At 43.5% G+C, this 24,318-nt stretch overlaps 1 protein-coding gene across 10 annotated transcripts in view; it reads left to right on the plus strand.

Moving 5' to 3' along the window:
* The window catches only part of chl1b (cell adhesion molecule L1-like b), a 687,190-nt gene that overhangs the window by 88,933 nt on the left and 573,939 nt on the right, over window positions 1–24,318 (plus strand). The window contains exon 2 of one of the 10 annotated variants that reach the window (XM_069936961.1): window positions 17,138–17,226. The exons of the other annotated variants lie outside the window; for them this stretch is intronic. The gene's annotated coding sequence lies outside the window, so the exon portion shown is untranslated. The remainder of the gene's footprint in view (window positions 1–17,137; window positions 17,227–24,318) is intronic. 10 annotated transcript variants of the gene reach the window in all.

Here is a 24,318-nt window from a genome sequence, read left to right on the forward strand (position 1 = left end):
TATATAATCTTTTCTTTGTTGTATTAGGATAGGTGAGGGAAGGGAAAATAGACTCTGTTATACTATTGTTGAAAGTGATTGTATGTTTGGATTTGTGTGTGTTTGAAAATCAAAAATAAAATATTTTTAAAAATGAATGATGGGTTAAGAATAGCAAGAGATAACCGAGAAAAAGCAAATAATATTTTCTCACAATCGATGATAAGATTTGCTGTGGATCATTGAGATTAGTGTGACAAATAAGAATGGTAGGTATCAAAAACATCTGGTTGCATTCCTGTTTGAAAGGAGGTACAGCAGAGGTTCTCAAACCTTTTTCTTTCCTCTCACAAAACAGTTTAAGTAATCCCTATGCCATCAGTGCTCTTTCATTAGTAAGGTGGTATGTGAGTGGGAAGGGAAGGTTGAGAATCACTGCTCTGGACCCAATTGTTACTGAAATACTTTGCTTGAGAAAAATTTGAAGTTATGAAACTGTGCACATAACAAGTCAATTATGTACAATTAAAACAGTGGTTTTCAAACATTTTTTTTCCACCCACATTCCACCTAAGCAATCCCTTCCTAATGACAGAGCACATATGGCATACGGATTACTTAAAGTGGTATGTGAGTGGAAAGAAATAGGTTGAGAACCACTGAGATACAGACTCACTTAGAATACAACCAGTGGGAGATTTGGAGTGGAATGGATATTCATAACATGAGTATTTTCTTTTCTGGATTATCTAAGAAAATGTTAAGGCACCAAGGATTAAAAAAAAGACTCAGATTTTCAATGATCTGTGAATCCGTCTGTCACTTTTATTTGAATCATAATTTGTGAGTTCTGGGTGGGACTCGGTGAGCTGAGAACAAAGATTAGAATAACCATTTTTCTTAAAATGGTTCAGCAAAAAAAAAAGCATGGCATTTTCCAATCTGATTATAAAAGTAAAAAGGCATATAATTAACTTGGCTGTGATGTGATGCACCATCAATTACTCGAAAGACTGTTGTTGAGAAACCAATCGGCTTTTATTCACTTAAGAACAATGGCACATCCACACTGTTTGACTGTCGTGCACTGAGGAGGAGGCTGTGGAACAGCCACCTTGAAATAGGAGCCTGTGGGGAGGAGCCACAGGTACAATCGACCAATAAGTGTGCTTGACCAGATATTTGCACATAACAGTGGTTCATTACATTCAACCCTTGTTTTTAAAAAGAGTCAGGTGGGGTGAAGTGGAACTTGAAAGGTTATAATTCAAATTCACAAGTTCAGTCTATCAGGTGGTCTAGTTGTTCGCTGGAATCGTCATGGTACCAGTTGCAGCTGCAGTGCAGAGGTGGGGTCCTCAGAAGTCTCAGACATCTGTATGTATTCATCAGTGCTGTGCTGGTGGGTAAGAACCAATGAATCTGGTGTATCTTTCCTCGGGGCAGATGCAGGGTACCAGGGGTCAGGTGCATTATGCGTGGTCAACAGAGAGGGGGGTGTGGGGTGATCAGCAGCAGTCTCCAGCACCCCTGAGGGAGCCAAGTCCCTGACAGAGACGGTGTCTTTTTGTCCATCAGGGTATGCTACGCAAGTATATTGGGGTTTGGCATGGAGGAGGTGGGCCCTTTCAACCAGGGGGTCAGACTTATGGCTCCTCACATGCTCCTGAGTCGGACAGGCTCTAGGGATGTCAGCCATGTGGGTAGTGTGGTCCCAGTCACAGATTTCCTGGGAAAGGAAAACATATGTTCATGCAGTGTGGCATTTGTGGTCGTCCATAGCAAGGACCTGATGGAGTGAAGTGCTTCCAGGAGATCTTCTTGCCAGCGGGAAACTGAGAGACTCTTAGACCGTAATGCTAGAAGGACTCCCTTCCAAACTGTAGCATTCTCCCTCTCCACTTGCCATTACCCCGAGAGCTGTAAAACACAATGGTGAAGAAACTCAGCAGGGAAAATAGTGTATTTTATTTATCAAAGATAAAGATACATAACCAATGTTTCGGGCTTCTGCCTTTCATCAAGGTTAGTTTGTTGAGTAGGTTTATAAAGGTCAGCAAAACAACATGGGTCAAAGGGCCTGTTCTTTGCTGCAAAGTTTTATGTTCTGCATTAAATCAAATTGACTATCCATTAAATATTCTGCCTGATGTTCCCTCTATTGCTTTGAATTGCTAAGAATATCAGGCTAATCTAATGTTGGCCATTTTTACACCATTCCCAGATTACAGTTTCCTTCAGTGAGCAAAACATGTTTCAGGAATGTTCCTCCTCACAATCAGAGGAATTCTCATTCCCAGTCCATGTTATATGATGATATAAATTTATATGATGAAATAAATTCCAGCATTAAAATTTCCACAGGAAATTCCAAAGCAGACTCGAGAAATCAGATTTTATTCAAAAAAAGGTCTGAACAATGAACACATCATTCGAATGTGTTACTGCAAATCATTCCCATCTTATTGTTAATCACTGAGCTTTTTATACCCTTCAAGTGCAATGCAGCAACACTTCCCATTATTAGGTAATATTATAGGGATAAGACCAAAATTTAAATTATCTATATATCAAAAAGAATTTGTAAAGATTGCATTGGCAATAGCAAGAAAATGAATAGCAGTAACATGGATATCACACACGCATTTAGACATGGAGTAGTGGTACGAAGACCACCATTGCTGTGTTCCTCTTGAGAAGATTACTTATAATTTGAGAAGTAAATATGATATATTTTTTAAAATTTGGCACCCGAATTTGCAAATTGCAGGAAGTAATTTATGTTTTCCCTCAAACCTCATTAACCTCATCGGAAGTATTAAAATACAAATGGTGAGAGCCGTGTGGTGAGAGGTGACCTCTGGCAACCAGGTTTCTATTCTTGTTTTTCTATGCTTTTTCTTCTTTCTTTCTTTCTTCTTGGATTTTTGTTAAGGGGAAGGGTTGTGGTTTTATACCATCATGTATAATGAAGTCAATATTAATATTTGATTACTGTATTTTACATTTGGCTATGTTTGGGAAATTTTTGAAATAAAATTTTCAAAAAAAAGTATTAGTACATCCTTGTTTGCATTTGTATTGGAGGGCTGTTATTTTTCTTGTGCATATCTTAATGTGATTCCACTGTCAGCATTGATTTAGAAACACCCAGTGCATTCAGATGAAAGGGCATGAAATGAGATGTGTCAGTGGAGATGGTTGATTTCTTGCAAAATGTCAATCACTTGAATAGTTGTCAGATATTTGTTCTTTGCTCTTATTGTCAGGGGTAATGACTTGCCTTCATTAGGCTAGCGGCTTGTGGAGAACATATGTTACCTGATTGAATTCCATCCCTATTGACTGGTCATGCGGGATTGCTCACTTGAAACCTAGAGTCTATAACCAGTTTTGGCTCCTGTGGAGGAATATTTTATAGCAATGGAAAATCAAAGGGAATTTTAAGTGAGCAATTGAAAGTTTTCTCCAGGTGTTGTAACATTGAATATTGGCAAGTTTACTTAGTGCTTGAGTGTAAACTAGTATTACATCAGTGTTACATATCTGATATTCCACCCCTTCAGGGCTATTCAGATTAATAATCAAATTAAATCTCTGCTGCAGCCACTTGTTCGATGAATGTGATAGAATGTTAGTGGCCTATATTCTTTCCAGGCCATTGGGATACAATCTTGAAATGTTGCAGTGTAGCGGCAGCTCCACTGGTCCTGCAATAACACACACAACCAGACGGGTTGAGCTCAGTGAGCAGACTGGTTTATTGTAGGCTGCTGGGCTGCACTTATACTCCCAGCCCGGACCTGGCTGAGAACCGCACTGGAGGGCGCTGATGTCACCCGGCGTCACGTGGTCCCCCAGTGCGGGTTTCTGAGCCCTGTCTTGGAAGGAAGGGAAACCCCCGAATGAGCCATTTTAGCTGGCTGCCCCGCCGCGTGGCTTACAAGCAGGGCCTGCCTCGTGGTGATCCGCCACACAGCCCCCCCCCCCCCCCCCCCCCCCCGCAGAACCGGCGCCAATATCATTTCTTGCTGGGCGGCCTTGCTTCTTGGGCTGGGCAACGACCATGGGCTCGGTGGGATTGAGGTGCGCTGGCTTCAGCCTGTCCATGATAAACAGCTCCCGTCTGCTGCCCATGTCCAGTGTGAACGTCGAGTTGGAAAGCTGTACAACCCTGAACAGCCCCTCGTACGGTTGCTGGAGAGGTGCCGCGGTCAGGTCCCACCGAACAAAAACAAACTCCGCGGAAAGCAGCTCGCCAGAAACATGAGTCGGGCGGGTGCCATGCCTGGGCGGCGGTGGGCGTTTGAAAGAGTCCAAGCGTGCCCTGAGGTGAGGAAGTAATTCGTGCGGCGACCGCTGGGGATTGTGAGGTGCGTTGATGAACTCACCAGGTAGTGCCAGTGGCGCACCATAGACCAGCTCAGCTGATAACGCCTGCAGATCTTCCTTGGGAGTGGAGCGCAATCCCAGGAGCACCCAAGGCAGTTCATCCGCCCAGTCGGGACCGGTGAGGCGGGCCATGAGCACCGACTTAAGGTGGCGGTGCAGACGTTCGACCAGTCCATTGGCTTGCGTGTGGTAGGCCGTGATGCGGTGTAGCTGGATCCCCAACCTGTTGGCGAGTTGTGCCCAGAGTGTAGATGTGTACTGGGCACCCTGATTGCTGGTGAAGTGACCCAGGAAGCTGAACTGGCGACCCAACTATGTAACAGTGCTCGGGAGCAGGAGTCAGTGGAGGAGTCTGGCATCGGGATCGCCTCGGGCCAGCGAGTGGTGCGGTCCACCACCATAAACAGGTAACGGTTGCCCTGGGAAATGGGTAAGGGCATGACGATGTCCATGTGAATGTGGCTGAACCGTTCTCAGACGTGCTCGAACTCCTGTACTTGGGCCCTGGTGTGCCTGTGCACCTTGGACGTCTGGCAATGGATGCATGTTCTGGCCTAGCCCGCCATCTGCTATCGCAGCCCATGCCATATGAACCATTCTGCCACCATCCAAACCGTGGACCTGATGGATGGATGTGAAATGTTGTGGATGTGACGGAAGACATGCCTGCATCACTGCTGGGGAACCACTGGCCATGGGGTGCCCAAGGAGATATCGCACAGGAAGGTGCCTTCGCTGCTTGGAGTCAGGAGGTCTCAGAACCGCAGGCCGGTGATGGTAGTCTTGAAGGCCCTCGTCTCCTCATCAGCTTCCTGGTCCCATGCGAGCTGGTCGAAGTCGAGGCTGGGCGTTAGCGCACAGATGGCCGGTCGCGAGTGTGTATCAGCAACCACGTTGTCTTTCCCCGCCTTATGCCGAATGTCGGTAGTAAACTCCGACATGAAGAAGGGGTAATTCTGCTGCCAGGCCGACCAGGGATCCATTGCCATCGCAAGCGCCTGGGTGAGGGGTTTGTGGTCGGTGAAAATGATAAAAGTCCTCCCTCCAAAAAATAGCAGAAATGCAGCACTGCCAGGTATATGCCCAATAACTTGCGGTCGAAGGCGCTATACTTGCGTTCCGGTTGGCGGAGCAGGCGGCTGAAGAATGCCAGCGGCTTCCAATGTCCATTCACCTGCTGCTCCAGGACAGCACCGACGGCTGTGGCAGAGGCATTGACAGAGAGTGCCACATGCAGGTCGGTGTGTGGGTGAGCAAGCATGGCGGCCTTCGCAAGGGTGTCCTTGGTAGCCTCGAATGCGGTGCAGGCTTCTGGGTTCCAAGCGAGCGTCTTGTGCTTGGCTGCAATGAGGGCGAACAGCGGCTGCATGATGCACGCAGTTCCTGGGATGAAGCAGTTGTAAAAGTTGACCATACCCACGAACTCCTGCAGCCCCTTGAGGCTGTCCGGGTGTGGGAACTCCCTGATAGCGGCGATCTTTGCAGCGGCAGGCGTGGCTCCTTCGCCCGTGATGATATGGCCCAGGAACTGCATGGACTCTTTCCCGAGCTGGCACTTGGCCAGGTTAATGGTAAGGCCAAAGTCGGCCAGCCACGAGAAAAGGGCACGTAGGTGGGCCTTATGTTGTGCCCGTCCTTTGCTGGCAATGAGGATGTCGTCCAAATAAATAAAAACAAAATCCAAGTCCCTGCCCAGAGTCCATGAGGCGCTGGAAGGTCTGAGTGGCGTTCATGAGCCCGAATGGCATGCACAGGAATTCGAACAAGCCAAAGAGGATGATGATGGCCGTTTTGGGTATCTCCTCAGGGTGCACTGGGATCTGGTGATATCCGCGCACCAGGTCAACCTTGGAGAAGACCCTCATGCTGTGCAGGTTGGCCGTAAAGTCTTGGATGTGAGGGATAGGGTAACAGTCAGGAACAGTTGCCTCTTTGAGCCATCAATAGTCTCCACAGGGACGCCAGCTGCCGGAGGCTTTTGGGACCAGGTGGAGCGGTGAGACTCACGGGCTGTCAGACCGCCAAATGATCCCCAGCTCCAACAGGTGGGAAAACTCCTCCTTCGCTACCTGGAGCTTGTCAGGTGGGAGCCGGCATACCTTGGTGTGAACCGATGGGCCCTGGGTGGGGATGTGGTGGAACACCCCATAGCGTGATGAGGCAGTGGAGAACTGTGGCTTGAGGAGTGTCAGGAACTCATCCAGGATTCGCTGGAACTCATCTGTGGGCATGCTGATTGTGGCCATCTGCGGTTGCTCAGAGCGGGAGGCGTCAAGGTGAATGGCCTGGAATGTACGGACATCCACCAGGTGCCTACCTTGAATGTCCACCAGAAGCCCATGTGCGAGGAGGAAGTCTGTACCCAGGATGGCAGTCGGGAGGGATGAGACGTTGAACCTCCACGTGAAATTCTGTTGGCCGATCTGGAAGTGGTCTGTCTTGTCTCCATACATCCGGATTGCTGCTGTGTTGGCCCCACGGGGGGGAGGTCCATGATGTCAGTTCCTTGACTTGATGGCCGTGGTCTGGATGACGCTGATCTGGACTCTAGTGTCAACGAGGAACTGCTGGCCGCTGACTGACTCCCACAGGTAGAGGAGGCTGTGTCTTTGACCAGCCACCGCAGCCATTAACAGCGACCAGCCTGGTCATTTCCCTGGAACGAGCAGGACTGACGACACTTCCGAGCCTTGGGTTCCCCAGTGCTGGTGGTAGAAGTAGAGGCCTAAGGCAGATGCTGTGGTCTTGGTTATGCTCTTGGGGGCCCCTGCATGGGCCGGGTGCTCTACTGCAGCGCAAGGGGCGGGCTTGTCGTGGTCGTGTCCATGCTTTGTGACCTACTGAACCACTGAGCCATCCGGGAATCGTGCGAGCCATAGCTCTTGGGCCTTCTGGGCGACCTTCCACAGGTTGGTGAAGCTCTCCTGGACCAGCAGCGGGCGGATGTCCCCGGGCATATGGTCGAGAAAGATGCGCTTGAAGAGTGGGCGGTTGGTATGCTCACCCATGAGCGCAAGCATCTCGTCCATCAGTTCCATTGGGGATCTGTCCCCCCAAGACGTCGAGGTGTAGCATCCGAGCAGCACACTGGTGTCTGGATAGTCCGAGGGACCCGGTAAGCACTCTCTTGATGGTCTCATACTTGTCCTCGGTGGGTGGGTGCTAAACAAGGTGCAGCAGGCGTCTGGCAGTGGTGGCCTGGTCCAGAGCAGCGACCACATGGTAGAATTTGGTTGTATCAGTCGAAATCTGGCGGAGGTGAATCTGAGCCGCCGCATGGCCGAACCAGGTCTCTGGCTCCTGAACCCAGAATTCAGGCAGTTTTGTGGGTATAGCGCAGATCCCACTCTTGCTCATGATTGGTTCAAAGGCATTTGAACCAGTCGGGGTCACCAATTGTAGCGGCGGCTACACTGCTCCTGCAATAACACACACAACCAGATGGGTTGAGCTCAGTGAGCAGACTAGTTTATTTCAGGCTGCTGGGCTGCACTTGTACTCCCAGCCCGGACCTGTCTGAGAACCGTGCTGGAGGGTGCTGACGTATCCCAGGCGTCATGTGGTCCCCAAGCGCAGGTTTCTAGCCCCAAGATGGAAGGAAGGGAAACCCCCCTGATGGCGGCATTTTGGCCGGATCCCCCGCCGTGTGGATTACAAGCAGAGCCGGTTCGCCTGTCTCGTGGTGAGCCACCGCAGCAGAAACATTTGATAGACTGACACATTTTGAAGAAAAAATTTTGAATGAAGCATAATACTGCAAGCAATTACATTTGTGTTGGAGATAATTGGTACAGGCCTATTGCCTGGTTTAAGTTCCAATGAACTGTACTATTTTTTGAGAAAGTGTAAATTTCCATTCTGTCTGTTAGAAGAGTTAGAGATCAAAATATGAAGGTTAACTTTCAAGGATAAAAGTTAGCAAAGTGTACCAAATGTACAGGAATATTCAGAATGCCACCACAAAATCAATCCATGTCATAGTGTAGGAAGAAATAACACTAAAATGGACTTGAGTTACACACACACAAAAAGTGTGGCACAGGTGGCAGAACTCGGTTGTAGGTTAATGGAAACTTGATGTAAGAGGCATAAATGGAGGAGAAGTGAAGATTATTCTGAAATACTAGTTACCAGTGCAATACAAGATCATTTATACTGAAGTATTACATTCTTTCTTTGGCTTGGCTTCGCGGACGAAGATTTATGGAGGGGTGATGTCCACGTCAGCTGCAGGCTCGTTTGTGGCTGACAAGTCCGACGCGGGATAGGCAGACACGGTTGCAGCGGTTGCAAGGGAAAATTGGTTGGTTGGGGTTAGGTGTTGGGTTTTTCTTCCTTTGTCTTTTATCAGTGAGGTGGGCTCTGCGGTCTTCTTCAAAGGAGGTTGCTGCCCGCCGACCTGTGAGGCGCCAAGCTGCACAGTTTGAGGCGATATCAGCCCAGCGGCGATGGTCAATGTGGCAGGCACCAAGAGATTTCTTTAGGCAGTCCTTGTACCTCTTCTTTGATGCACCTCTGTCTCGGTGGCCAGTGGAGAGCTCGCCATATAACACGATCTTGGGAAGGCGATGGTCCTCCATTCTGGAGACATGACCTACGCAGTTCAGTTGGATCTTCAGCAGCGTGGATTCGATGCTGTCGGTCTCTGCCAGCTCGAGTACTTCGATGTTGGTGATGAAGTCGCTCCAATGAATGTTGAGGATGGAGCGGAGACAACGTTGGTGGAAGCGTTCTAGGAACCGTAGGTGATGCCGGTATAGGACCCATGATTCAGAGCCGAACAGGAGTGTGGGTATGACAACGGCTCTGTATAAGCTAATCTTTGTGAAGTTTTTTAGTTGGTTGTTTTTCCAGACTCTTTTGTGTAGTCTTTCAAAGGCGCTATTTGTCTTGGCGAGTCTGTTGTCTATCTCGTTGTCGATCTTGCATCTGTGAGAGATGGGAAAACTGATTTAAAATTATGAACATGAAGGAAACTAAAATTCATACATCAGTTAATGGCTGTAACCAGTACAAACAGGATGAGCTTGGGAATTAGGATGCAGGAAAGCAGAGTCAGCACGATTAACAAGGATCTTTTAGTCTTTGTGACAAGAGCCACCATAAGACTAAGATAAGGAGTGGTAAGGAACAATAGAATGTAAGAAGTTGAGGTAGTCTGGATCAGATAAGGGTCTCCTAGCCCTAGACAGAAGTACCAAGTCCTACATATCTGTTAACCTTTCACAGATTTATACATATTAAATTAGCCAACCCTAGACAGGATGAGCCAACTCTGCATACCAAGGGACTGTAGCCCCGAGAATCAGGAAGGTGTGAATAAGGTCAATAACATGAAGGGACGCCGACATGATACCCCCTGGTCCTCCAAGTATACTGAAACCGCACGTAAGCAGGAAGGATTGCCTATGCCAAACCAATCCAGGGGGCAGAAGAATGTAAGGGGGAGGGTATTCTGATACTGAAATTGACTGTATAAAAGTTGGGTGAGCCCCAGTGTATGTGTGTATTCCCAAGGTAAGGGGAAGCACCCAACTTTGCATTGTTGTTATAATAAATGTTCTTTGTTCTCAATTTTTGTCTCGAGCAATTTCTTTAAAGGTAAATTCTGTTTCTAACACATCCGATGAAATGGTGCAGCCCAGATAGGTAAACTGGTTGACCGTTTTGAGTTTTGTGTGCCCGATGGAGATGGCTGGGTCGAGTGTTCCGCACGGGGGCAAGAGGCAGGCCAACATCATGGTTGTGAGGGTGGGCTGCCCCTTCTGGGTTCGGCATCTCCGTGACGTCAGGCATTGATGTGCAGGGGAGCCCTCAGTCTCATTGGACGAGAGCTCTGGGGAAGAAGGGTTTAAATAGGATAGTGGCGGTTGGGCTTCACACGAGGCACTGTGTTTGCCGGCGGCCATTTTAGACCTACAGACTGCAGCAAAGTGGCCGTTTTTAAGGCACTTCTGGCACCTGTCTTTTCTTGCTGGGCACTGGGACCTGCTGTGCTTGTCCCTTCCGCAGAAATAACATTTTGGATTCGCAGGGGGCAGTGTAGCAGCAGCCGACAGGCCGTCAGTATATCGGGGGGTGGTAGGGTAGAAGGGCACTCTACTCACATCAGAATGTGGGGTCCAGTCCCTAGAGAGCTCGTTTGACTTTAAGGCTGCATCCTCCATTATGATTGCAATCTGGGCCATGTCCTCTAGTTTTTCTACCCCTTGTTCGAGCAAGCGCAGCCTCACTTCGTTCGATCGGAGCCCGGCCACAAAGGCATCCCGGACGAGATCGTTTGTGATCTTGGCAGCAGTTTTGTCCACACAGTTACAGTCCTTGCCCACCGCCTTGACTACTTGTAAATATGCCCTGTTGGACTCGCCGGGCTGTTGCTTCCGGAGCTGGCCGATGGAGGACCTATATAAAAAGGAGAGAAAATAATATTGAACAGACTGGATCCTTGTTGTTTTAAAGGTTCAAAAGTTGTTTTTATTGTCACATAATGATACATTAAAAAGATAATATACATCATGGGTGGGCAACCTATGGTCAAATTTATTTGGCCTGGTGCGCAGCTGCCCTCCTCTCACTCTGAGGCTCCCCCACTCCCACCCCATGTGCAGCTCACCCACTCTTGGTGAGCAGCTTGTCCACGTTTGGAGCATTGGAGACCCCCCTATCCCCCATCCTCTTGTCAATACACCTCCCCACCACCCTGCACTGGTGATCCCCCGGCCTCTGTGCTAAACTCCCCTCCCCTCTACACGACACTCCCCCACCCCCTCTGCGAGGCTCCCCCTCCATCTCTGTCACTTCCTCTCTCTCTGTGTGACTCATCCTATCACTGTGACACACCCCTCTCTGGTTGAGGGCCCCCTCTCTTTGAGAAAGTCTCATGGTCTCTTTTTTTGACATTTCCCCTCTCCACTGTGATGTTCTCCCCCATCACTGCTTTCTGTTTTGGGGTTAGTGGTTTTGTTTTCATTGTGTCTAATTTTTTTCCTTTTTAATTTTTTTAAAAATTGCATCATTTTCATCACTATCTCATGATTTTTAGTGCATTTCCACATTTGAAGATGCCTTCCCTGACCTGAAATGCATCTATTAATTTTATTTATTTATTCATCCCATCTATCTATCTATCTAATTTTATTTTGGTAGCATCATTGTGGCCCAACGTTCAACCACTGATGCACCATCTGGCCCACGCATGGTAAAAAGTTACCCACCCCTGATGTACATGATGTACTTCAAATTTTGTCTCTCATAAGGCAAAGGGACACCATGAGCATTGTAGGTACTCAAAACAGTAAGAGAAAGAGAAACAAAATAGAGTCCCTTTGGAAGCCCTGGGTGTCAGTGGATTTGCCTCCAGCGCTCCCACAGCCTCTGCAGATGCACAGATTCGAATTCAATCCATCGGCAATCCAGGCTTCAGATTCCAACCTCTAATACGATCAGCACCTGAGGCCTTTCAGTGCTCCTTTTTTCCCTTAGCACCCTCTCAAATCCCGGTTCCAATACCTGGTTCCCATGAGCCAGTCTCTTTTTAATTTTTTTTCATTGAGTTTTATCATACAACCATAAATTATAAGTTCATATAAATGAAATATAAGATACATTTGGATTGGTATCACATACTATATAAATAATAGTACATAGACTCATATTCCAATATAAACATGTATAAAAAATGAATAGTAAAAAAGGAAAAAGATAAAAAAAAGTTGATTATAAAGATGTAACCCCATCCACCAACCAAGGTTGAAATTGGTATTCAAGCCGACTTGAAATCGAGCAACGGCCTCCAGAGATCCGACGAAACATCCCCATTTATTGCATCCTCGCACCTTGATCATTCCAATTACGAAAGTAAGCTATAAATGGACCCCAAGCCTATTAAAACTGATCTTAACCTTCCTAACATTACATCTGATTTTTTTTTTCTGGTTTGACGTTAAATATATGTTTACATCACTGGAGAAGCCAAACATTGGAATCAATGGACATGGTTCTAGATCCCAAAAATAGCTGAAAATAGCTGTCTAATATTCTGCTGAATTGGGACACAACCAAATATAGAGACTTCAAATCTTTTACATTTGTCTTATAATGAGTTGATATCTGGGGAGATTCGAGTGAGCTTAACTTTAGAAAAATGTATTGTGTGCACCACTTTAAATTTAATCAAACTGTGCCAAGCATATAGAGATGAGTCATGAATAAGAGCCAAAATTGATATTCAATTTTCTTCTGAAATAGGCATATTAAGGTCATTCTCTCAACCTAATTAAAGAATTTTAAAATTCAATATTTTATAATATAGGGTGGATATTATACCATTATGTACAAATTGTAATTCAAAAAGTTTGCCTTTGCAATTTGGATCTGGAAGATATGGAAATACTGAAAGTGTAGAAGGAATAAAATGTTAATTTGATAATATCTAACAAAGTGTCTGTTTGGCTGATTAAATTTCATTGTCAGTTGTTGTAAAGATGCAAAATTTTGTTGGATAAAAAGATTGTTAAATGTTTTAGTTCCTAGTCGATTCCATTCTTCACAGTTTATATCTAAAATGGCGAGTTGAAGTAGAATAGGACTAATAAATATAAATCCCATAATTTTAAAAAAATGATCCTAAATTGACTCCAAATCTTCTATCTATTTCTCATTATTAAATTCTTTGTTAGTTTTGGAATACATAGGAGTAAATGTGAGCACAATGCCGCCCGTAAGGAAGTATTCTTAATGGATTTCCATTCTGTTTCCATCCAATTAGGGCAGTCATCTCTATTATCAATCTGTAAGAATAATAACATATTCCTGATGTTCATTGCCCAATAATAAAATCTAAAATCAGGTAATGACAGTCCTCCATCATATCCTGTGTTCTTAAGATAACTTCTATTTATTCTTAGTTTCTTTCCTTGCCATATGTATGACATTAAAGATGATTCCAATGTGTCAAAGAAAGGCTTAGAAATGAAAATTGGTAATGATAGAAATAAATATAAAAATGTTGGTAAAATATTCATTTTAATCAAATGAATATGGTCCTATCATAGTTAGAGAAAGTAGGGACCATACAGAGAGTATTGTTTTAGTCTGATTAAATAAAACGACAAAGTTAAATCCTTAGTTATCATAATACCAAGGTATTTAAATTGAACTTTCACTATTTTGAAAGGATAATTAGAATATAGAGTAACTGGGCCTTTTAGTGATAATAGTTCACTCTTATGCAGATTAAGTTTATATCCTGCGAATTTACTAAAGCATGTAAATAACAACAATACCTTTGGTATGGATACCGCTGAAGTGGACACAAAAAGTAAAATATCATCTGCATATAGAGATAATCTATGTTCAATAGGTCCTATAAACAAATCTCTAATATCTTAATTTGCTCTTATAGCAGCAGTTCTTGGCTCAACCACTAAATCAAAACGTGGAGGCCTTTGGGGGCAACCTGTCTCGTGCCTTATTGTAATTTTTAAAAAAATCTTTAATTGTTAAGAATTAGTATCAACTGAGGCTATTGGAGATACATAAAAATGTTTTATCCATTCAATAAAATCTGGTCCAAGATTAAATTTTACTGAAGTGGCAAATAATTATTCCCATTCTACTCTATCAAATGTTTTTACAGCATCAAAGAAAATAATACATTCATTAGGGTGAGTAAAATGAGAATATATAATATTCATTTATCTATAAATATTATGATAAGAATATATTTTTAATGAAACCTGTTTCATGTACATTTATTATTCCTGGTAAAGTATTCTCTATGTGCTAAAATTTTTGGTAAAATCTTCATGACCACATTGAGAAAAGAAATAGGTCTGTAGGACCCACAATTATCAAGATCTTTCCCTTTTTTTAAATCACAGAAATACCAGCTTAGCTAAATGAAAGAAGTAATTTCTCTTCTCAAAATGAATCATTCAGTACTAGATTCATTGTGGAATAAGTTGTTCAGAGATTAATTTGTAAAACTCTATTGGAAATCTATCTGGTCCCAGAGATTTGACTGATTGTTGAGTGGATATTGCTTTTAGCAGTTCTTCTTGTGAAATTAGAGCATCCAAACTTTGTTTGTTTCCTGGGATATCATCAGTATATCCAAATGATCTAAAAAAAATTCATTCATCAGATCATATTCATTGTTAAATTCAGAAGAGTAAATTTTTAAATTGAAATCTGTAAAGATGTCATTTATTTTACCGTGGTCAGTGGTTATTGTACCATCAGGGAAAGAAATCCTGTTAATTTGTTCTTTTTATTCAAAATAGCTTTCAATTAATTGGCTTGTAATTTGCCAGATGCATGTATATAAAATTGACTCTTAGTTCTCAATATCATTGTTCAATTGGACAAGAGGAAAGTAGATCAAATTTGGTTTTGAGTTCAATTCTCTACTTAAATAACTATGGATCTCTACTTTGGGAAAATTGTAGATCAATCTGTTTAATTTGATTGATCAAATCCATTCTTTCTATCCTGGTATTTTTGTTTATACTAGCTGCATGTGAAATAATTTGGTCACGTAAGTAGGTTTTCATTTCATCCCAGATTATCAAATTGGAAATCTCTGGGGTTGAATTAACATTGAAAAACATTGAATCTGATTTTCTAAAATAGTCAAAAACTCTTTGTTTTTAAGTAATATGGTATTAAATTGCCACTGTTTTTTAGTACTTGGAATACTTGGAAATTCCAAATTTAAAATTACTGTCGCATGCTCTGATATATCTATGCCATGATATTTGCATGATTTAATCATATTAATCAATTGATTATCAATTAAAAATAGTCTATCCTGGTATAAGAACATTGCACACTCAAGAAAAAAGAATAATCTTGACGAGGAGGATTTAAAAATCTCCATATATCATACACTCCCATATTGGATAAGAAAGATTGTATTGACAAAGCTGATTTGGAAGGATTAACCTTTCTATTTAAGAATGGTCTAACACTGTGTTTAGACAACAGTTAAGTTCCCACCCGCCAAACGTTTGGCGGGCAGCAACCTCCTTTGAAGAAGACCGCAGAGCCCACCTCACTGACAAAAGGCAAAGGAGGAAAAACCCAACACCCAACCCCAACCAACCAATTTTCCCCTGCAACCGCTGCAACCGTGTCTGCCTGTCCCGCATCGGACTTGTCAGCCACAAACGAGCCTGCAGCTGACGTGGACTTTTTACCCCCTCCATAAATCTTCGTCCGCGAAGCCAAGCCAAAGAAAGAAAGAAAAGAAGTTCCCACCAAAATTTTGTGAATATTAGATAAATCTGGTAATAGGGCAAAAACTTTTGAAAAAAATGCAGGTTCATCCATTTTTGTAGCATAAATATCAGCTAAACAATCAATTTATTATGTATTGTCCCAATAAGGATGATATAGTGCTATTATGATGTAGAAATGGGATATTTTGTTGAATTAAAATGGAGACACCCTGATTTTAACTTTGGAAGATGAATGGTAATATTGCCCTGCCCACTTAAATATTCATCCATCTTTATCTGCCTTTTTAATGTGTGTTTCTTGAAAGAAAGTAATATCTTCCTTTAAATGTTTAATATGAGCAAGTCCCCTTCTCTTTTTTATGGGTCCATTAAGCCTATTCACATTCCACAATATAATTTTAATAGGAGTCATTAATCCAATAATTTTTAGTATAGAACAAAATGAATGGATGCATTGGGACATGTTTTATCTTTACTCCAGAGACCACAGCTGCAAATCATCGCTGCAAAACAAAAGATGAAAAAGTAAATTGTTAAAAACAACCTTGCACCTTGAAAAACCAAACAAATCCCTCCATGCCAGAAGGTCAATGAAAGAAAATGAAACTGGCTCAAAAAAAATTTTGTGCAACCCCCATTGCTTCCATAGTGGTTGTTACTGCTCCTCCTAAAACATGCAGTGTATTTTATTTCTTCCCTATAATAAGACCAAGCAAAGATATCAAATCACTAATAGCAACTTGTTAGTGTCTGAAAAATATTCAAATTCTTCTTTGCACATGTCCACTTATTTAGCACCATTTAGTCTGTAAAATATCACTTTTAACATCTAACAGTCAATGTTAAAATACATAAATATTTTCAAAAGAAAAAAGTTCGAACAAGCAAACCATCTTTTTCTGTTGAACAACTTCATATGAAATGGTTTCACATTACTTTTAAATATAAAAAAAATATATCTCCCGAAAGTACCCAGAAAAATCAATGATTGGTAAAACAGACAGAAATAATAACATTGAGAGCACCAAAAGATATCTTCTACTGCTAGTAATGTATAATTGATTAAATATATAAATTGAAAATATTTCCCAGATGTGGTAATTTCCCTAATACAAACATGTTACTTCTGAAGACCAAAGAAAGAGAAAAAATAAATATCCTTCCTTTTTTAAATTAAATTGGCCAGTTTCATGTATCAAAAGTTCACTCATCTTGATGTTGAGGTTGACAGTATCACAGCAGTCTCTCATTTCACAAATTTCAAGTCCTCTTTGGGTGAATGAAGAAATATCTTCTGATCTCCTTGATTAATCCTCAAACTTACTGGGTAGAATAAGACAGATTTGAAACTGTTTTTATACAGCCTATTACCTCATTGTAGACCTTGTGCAGAGCATCTACTTCTGGGCAGTAATCCTCCACATCTAATACATAGACCATGAAAACTTTGATTTTTTTTGAATGTGCGGTACTCAAGATTAGCTCCTTTTTTTGATAATGATGAAAGTGTAATATATCTGTTCTAGGACACTCCGAGACATTCTTTAAGGATAAGGGGCGGTGTGCTCTTTCCAGCATCAAATCATTTCTAATCACTTCGACTCCAAACTATTCAGTAAGTAATTATGTAAAAAAAACTTTATCGGTGGTTGAACCTTTTCAACATCCTCCTTCAGACCTAAAATACAAAGATTATTTCGACAACTCTGTCCTTCTAATGTCAATACTCGAGCTTTTAACTTTTTTGTTATCATCAAAGCTTTGTTTTGTTGTTTAAGTTTATCCAGTCTATTATTCACTGAGATGCTGTCGGCTTCCAATGCAGTCAGATGTTCTTCTTTTTGTGGTTCTTTTCAATTTCTTTGCCCCACATTTTTAAAGCTTTGTTAATATCCATTGACTTCTTTCCAATAATTTTGGTAGCCATTCCAAATGTTAGAGGAGTGTCGTTCAATTTCAGTTTCTTCTTCCATTTCTTCCTCCGCCTCTTTCTTTCATGGTTTTAAATTTAGGTACTTTGACTAGTCTTTTTGGCCTGAAAGGTCTTCTATGAGTAATTGATGGTCTTAAAAGTAAATTTTAACCAGTTTGGTTAATTAAAAGTGAGTAGAAGGGAGGGAAATATTTAAAAAATCAGTTGAGCTCACGATCATACCACTTCACAGCATCAGGTCACCAGTAGAAGTCCCCCATGAGCCAGTCTCCAAAACTCTGTGTGAGTCCTTTAACCCCTCACTGGTCTGCTCCTATGGCCACCATCCTGTAGGGTTGTCTCCTATGCTTTTCCTCAGTGGAATGGGATGGGGGGGGGGGCGTGGTGAGGGGTGTTCTCCTTATTCTGGTGCCCTGTGCCAGTCTTTCGTTTCCCCAGAGCCTGCAACTTTTCATGGTATCCTGTCCAGCACAGACACTGCCTTCTTGGGCACAGACTCTGACACTGCAGGATTACCAGTCTGATCATATTGCATACAAAGCTTAAACCACTGACATAACCGTGTCAGTTTGAGTTACACCTAAACCCAAAAGGGGTCAATATATTGGCAGCTAGGTTTGGTACAGCCGTCGGGTGCGGTTTAAACTAATTTGGCAGGGGGGTGGGAACCTGTATGATAGGGCAAAGGACAGAAAAGATAAAACAGGAAAAGTTAGGTTAGGCAGCGAAAGTAAAAAATCAGAAAGAGCAAGGAGGGTGAAAAAAGCAAATCTGAAGGCTTTATATCTTAATGCAAGAAGCATTCGGAACAAGGTAGATGAATTAGCTGTGGAAATTGAGATAAACAAATATGATTTGCTTGGGATTACAGAAACATAGCTACAGGGTGGGCAAGCCTGGGAACTTAACATCCCGGGGTATACGATATTTAGGAGGGATCGGCAAGAAAGAAAAGGGGGTGGGGTAGTATTGATGGTGAGAGAAGGGACCGACACGATTGACAGGAAGGATATTAATTCAGAAGATGTGGAATCTATATGGATAGAACTGAGGAATAGCAAGGGGCGGAAAACATTAGTGGGGGTGGTATATAGGCCTCCAAATAGTAGTGTAGAGGTGAGGGAAGGCATTAAAAGAGAAATTAGAAAAGCATGCAATAAGGGAACAACTGTCATCATGGGAGACTTTAATTTGCATATAGATTGGACTAGTCAAATTGGTAAAAATACAGAGGAGGAGGAATTCCTTGAATGTTTACGGGACGGTTATCTAGACCAATATGTCGAGGAACCAACTCGGGAGCAGGCCATTTTTGATTGGGTATTATGCAATGATAAGGGGATAATCAACAATCTTGTTGTCCGAGGCCCTTTGGGTAGGAGTGATCACAATATGATCGAATTCTCACTCGACATGGGGAGTGATGAAATTAAAACCGAGACTAAGGTCCTGAATTTAAATAAAAGGAATTATGATGGTATGAGACGGGAGTTGAGTAAGATTGATTGGGTGGTGTTTATGGGGGAGTTGACTGTGGATAGACAATGGAAAGCATTCACAGATCTAATGGAGAAATTGCAAAAATCGTTTATACCGGTTTGGCATAAAAATAAACCAAAAAAGGTGACTCAACCGTGGATAACAAGGGAAATTAGAGACAGCATTGGGTCCAAAGAGAGAGCATATCAATAGGCCAAAAAAAGTACCGCAACCGAAGACTGGGAGCAGTTCAAGATGCAGCAAAGGAGGACAAAGGGATTAATCAAGAGAGCAAAAATAAATTACGAAAGTAAGCTTGCGGCAAATATAAAAACCAACTGCAAAAGATTTTATAAATATGTCAAGAGGAAAAGATTGGTGAAATCCAGAGTAGGTCCTTTCCAGTTGGAATCAGGGGAATATATAATGGGGAATAAGGAAATGGCAGACCAATTAAATTCTTACTTTAGTTCTGTTTTTACAAGAGAGGATACAAATAACCTCCCAAGGATGTTGGGAAACATAGAGATTAATGCAAGGGAGGAACTGAAAGAAATCAGTATCTCTAAGGACATGGTCATGGGGAAATTGATGGGATTGAAGGCAGATAAATCCCAAGGGCCTGATAATCTACATCCTAGGGTAATCAAGGAAGTGGCCATTCAGATAGCAGATGCTTTAAGAATTATTTTCCAGAACTCGATAGACTCAGGATCAGTACCCATGGATTGGAGGGTAGCTAATGTTACCCCACTATTTAAAAATGGGGGTAGAGAAAAAGCGGGGAATTATCGGCCGGTGAGCCTTACATCAGTAGTGGGCAAAATTATGGAATCCATTATTAAGGATGTAATAGCGGAGCATATGACTAGCAGAGAAGGGATCGGACGGAGTCAACATGGATTTACAAAAGGTAAATCGTGCTTGACAAATCTATTGGAATTCTTTGAGATGGTGACAGGTAAAATAGATGGGGGAGAGCCAGTGGACGTGGTGTACCTGGACTTCCAAAAGGCCTTCGATAAAGTCCCGCATAAATGACTGGCTTCCAAAATCAAGGCTCATGGGATTGGGGGAAAAGTATTGATGTAGATTGAGAACTGGCTGGCAGGTAGAAGACAGAGAGTTGGGATAAATGGCAGGCGGTGACCAGTGGGATACCACAGGGAGCTGTACTGGGACCCCAGCTGTTCACAATTTACATTAATGACCTGGATGAGGGGATTGGATGTAATATCTCCAAATTTGCAGATGACACTAAGCTGGGAGGGGTTGTGTGCACTGAAGAGGGGGTCAGGAAGCTCCAGTGTGATTTGGATAAATTGAGGGACTGGGCAGATACATGGCAAATGCACTACAATGTGGATAAATGTGAGGTTATCCACTTTGGTAATACAAACCGGAGGGCAGATTACTATTTGAATGGCAATAGATTAAGAGATGGGGAAGTGCAGAGAGACCTAGGGGTACTTGTACATCAGTCTCTGAAGGCAAGCATGCAGGTACAGCAGGCGGTTAAAAAGGCAAATGGTATGTTGGCCTTCATATCAAGAGGGTTTGAGTATAGGAACAAGGATACCTTACTGCAGCTGTACAGGGCCTTGGTGAGACCCCACCTGGAGTATTGTGTGCAGTTTTGGTCACCTTATCTAAGGAAGGATGTTCTTGCAATGGAGGGAGTGCAGAGGCGATTCACCAGGCTGATACCTGGAATGGCAGGAATGACTTATGAGGAAAGATTGCGCAAATTGGGATTGTACTCCCTGGAGTTTAGAAGATTGAGAGGGGATCTCATAAAGACATATAAAATTCTGGCAGGACTGGACAGAATGGATGCAGATGGGATGTTTCCAAGGATGGGAAAATCCAGAACCCGGGGCCATGGTTTGAGGATAATAGGCAAACCATTTAGGACCGAGATGAGGAGGAATTTCTTTACCCAGAGGGTGGTGAATCTGTGGAATTCATTGCCACAGAGGGCAGTAGAGGCAGGTTCATTAAATATATTTAAGAGGGAATTAGATCTATTTCTTCAGTATAAGGGTATTAAAGGTTACGGAGAGAAGGCGGGGATGGGGTACTGAACTTTAAGATCAGCCATGATCTCGTTGAATGGCGGAGCAGGCTCGAAGGGTCGAATGACCTACTCCTGCTCCTATCTCATCTTCTATGTTTCTATGTGTCAGAGGTTCACATCTGGAGCTCAGGTTGCCAATGGTTTGGACTGGTTTGACTGCGGAAGCGCTGGAGGTGAATCTACGAACACTCAGATACTGGGGGGGACTCTCTTTTGCTTCTCTATCTCTGACTGTAATAGATGCTTAGACAATTGCTGCCAGTGGTAAATCTGTCTGTCTTGCAACAGGCAAAAAGAAATTTCATGTAATATGACACTGTTTTATTACTATGACAATTGTGGTGTCCTGAGGTAGCAGCAAACAAGCACAAAACTCAAAAGACTGTACAACAGGCTTTATTCCAGTAAAAGTCTGAACACCAGTTCAAGTCTTCATGGCTCCCCATGTGACTGGCTCAGGAGAGGCTGGCTCAGGTTTATATTCAGGTCGGCTGATTAACAGCTGGCCAGGTGGAGTCCACCCCTTGGGTGGTCTTCCTGCAGGTACAGATATCGCCCCCTGCAGTAGGCTGGTGATCATATCGCCACATTCACCCCCTTCTTAAAATTGTCCTAGGGGGTGTGAGGTGTGTAAAATGGTGCTGGGTGGTATTTACAGATTCAGGTGATCCAGCGGCCATCGGAATCTCTGGGATTGTCACAGGGTTGGCTTCTGGTCAAAGGTCAACAAGGGTGTGTTTGCTGCCTGAGGGTTGGCTGGGTTCAGCATAACCATGGCAGGCGTCGTGTGGGCAGCGTGGTGTCTATCTGTACATCTGTCCATGGGGGGTGGCTGGTGGTGTGGTCCACTAGGAGTGAGGCTCTCTGGAGGGGCGGAGGGAGAAGGTTAGTCCCCAGATCCTGGATGGGTCAAGGGTACCCACGGTGGGGAGGTTTGGCTGGGTAGTCATGATGCTAGGGGGTCCCTGCTGGTGCCAGATCCTTGGTCGAGGTGGTGTCCTCACAGCCACTGGGGTACCTGATGTAGGCATAGTTCTAGTTGGCATAGAGGAGGAGCACCTGCTCGACCAGCAGGTCAGACTTGTGGGCCCACATGTGTTTGCAGAGGACACTGGTCCCAGAGATGAGAGCCAAGCTGGGAGTGAGATTCCAGTCGCCGATTTCCGGGAGAACAAAAAAATGTACTCGTGAGGGGTCTGATTAGTAGTCGTGCACAAGAGTAACCTAATGACATGGAGTGCCTCAGGGAGAGCCTCTTGCCGATAGTCAATGGACCAGCCTTTGGACCTTAGAGCCAGGAGGACTGCCTTCCAGATCACCCTGTATTCGCACTCCACCTGCCCATTGCCCCTTGGGTTGTAGCTAGTCACACGACTAGTCGCAATGCCTCACACCACCAGGTACTGGCGCAGCTCCTCACTCATGAAGCCGGACCCCAATCACAGTGGATGAATGCTGGGTATACGAACATGGTGAAGATCTGTGTCAGTGCCCTGGTATCGGTGGCTGTGGAGGTGTCAGGGCAAGGGATGGTGAAGGGAAAATTGGAGTATTCATCTACGACTGTGAGGAAGTAGACATTCTTTTTCGTGGAAGGCAGGGGGCCCTTGAAGTCGATGCTAAGCCATTCGAAGGGCCGAGTGGCCTTGACGACGTGGGCCTTTTGCAGGCAGAAGAAGCGCGGTTTGCACTCCTCACAGACCCTGCTTGACTTGGTCATGGTCCAGACTTCTTTGACAGTGGAGGAGAGATTCTGGGACCTTCATGAAATGGTACAGGTGTGTGACGCCTGGGTGACAAAGGGTGTCGTGCAGTGCCTGCAGTTGGTTGGACTTATCGTTCTTGATCTTGCCTTTATGGGTGGTACTGAACATGAAAGCCATTGATGACAGTGGTAGATTTGATCACTGATTTCTCCCCTCACTGAAAAGTGCCTCTTGCAGTGGAGGAAGTCATCCATGCTTTCCAGGGTCAAAACCAGAGGGTGTGTAATGCACTAGGGGCAGGTTGACAGAGAATCCTGGTGTTGTGAATGTTCAATGTAAGGCCATTTGTACCCTTTTATCCTTTTATTTATTTGTCAAACTTAGGGTGTGGCCTCTGAGTCTGTACAAATGCAAACACCACTCACATCCTGCAGCTTGATGAATGAGGTTTGAGTGATGGTTCTGGAGTGTGGTCACTGGAGGGCGAGTAGTTTCTCATTAGTTTTGAAAATTAGCTCCACTCCCATGGGAAATTTAATGGAGGTGAAATCCAAAATTGCAGTGAGAGAGATTAATAAAATTGTTGGAGTCATCATACAGTTTTGTTTGACCTTGAACTTTACTTAGATGAGCTCTGTTGTCGACCTTCTATCTGCATCACTGGGACTGAACTGAGGTGGAGATGAATTTCTTGTGGGAACCCAAGTTTGAGGAGGATATTCCACAGGCATTATTGATTGATAGTCAAAGGTTTTAGTAAATTCAATGAATTCCATATGATATGGCTTACACAATTTTTTTTTCCCTTCAATTTTCTGGGAATTGTTGCACAGTGAAAATCATGTCCATTGCTTCCTGGAGGACAGAATCCACACTGTGAATCTGAGATCAGATCTTCAGCAATTGGAAGGTAACACTTCCCCATCAATGGTTATTTTGGCAGACAGCAGGGAGGTGCCTCTGTAGTAAGCAGAGCTGTACCTCTCCCTTTCTGTAGATAGCCACAATGGTTTTCAAGTCTCTTCCTGATAGAAAGTAGCTAATGAGACAATAATTATGCCCTCCTTTAAGCTGTAATTCATAAGCAAAATGTGATTATTAAAATCTGGAATAAAATTGACCAATGCTGAAAAAATCCTGGTAGATTCTAAAAATCTGTATCATGGTGATAACGGTGAGATGTTCCAGCATTTTCTGCTTTTCGACATGGCGAAAAATACTTTTGGAACTATTGCAGTAAAATTAGTAACTAACAAAGGCAGGGATGAGAGTTGCAACATGAGAGCCAAGTGACATGAACAAGGTTGGTAATACACAGTGCTTGTGATGGTTGATGCTTGGCTGCATGAGTTTAATTCTGATGTTAAAGCTTTGAACTATCTGGTTCTCTCAATTAATGTGGCAAGCAATGGAATTGGCGACAAGGGATTGAGTGTCAGTGAGGAAGCAAAGACCATAGCTTAGGTCTTCCCAATATTTAGTTGGATAAACATTTTCTACATTCACTGTTTA

Source organism: Narcine bancroftii, chromosome 5, assembly GCF_036971445.1.
Source record: "Narcine bancroftii isolate sNarBan1 chromosome 5, sNarBan1.hap1, whole genome shotgun sequence".
In the NCBI taxonomy this organism is placed as follows: Eukaryota; Metazoa; Chordata; class Chondrichthyes; order Torpediniformes; family Narcinidae; genus Narcine; species Narcine bancroftii.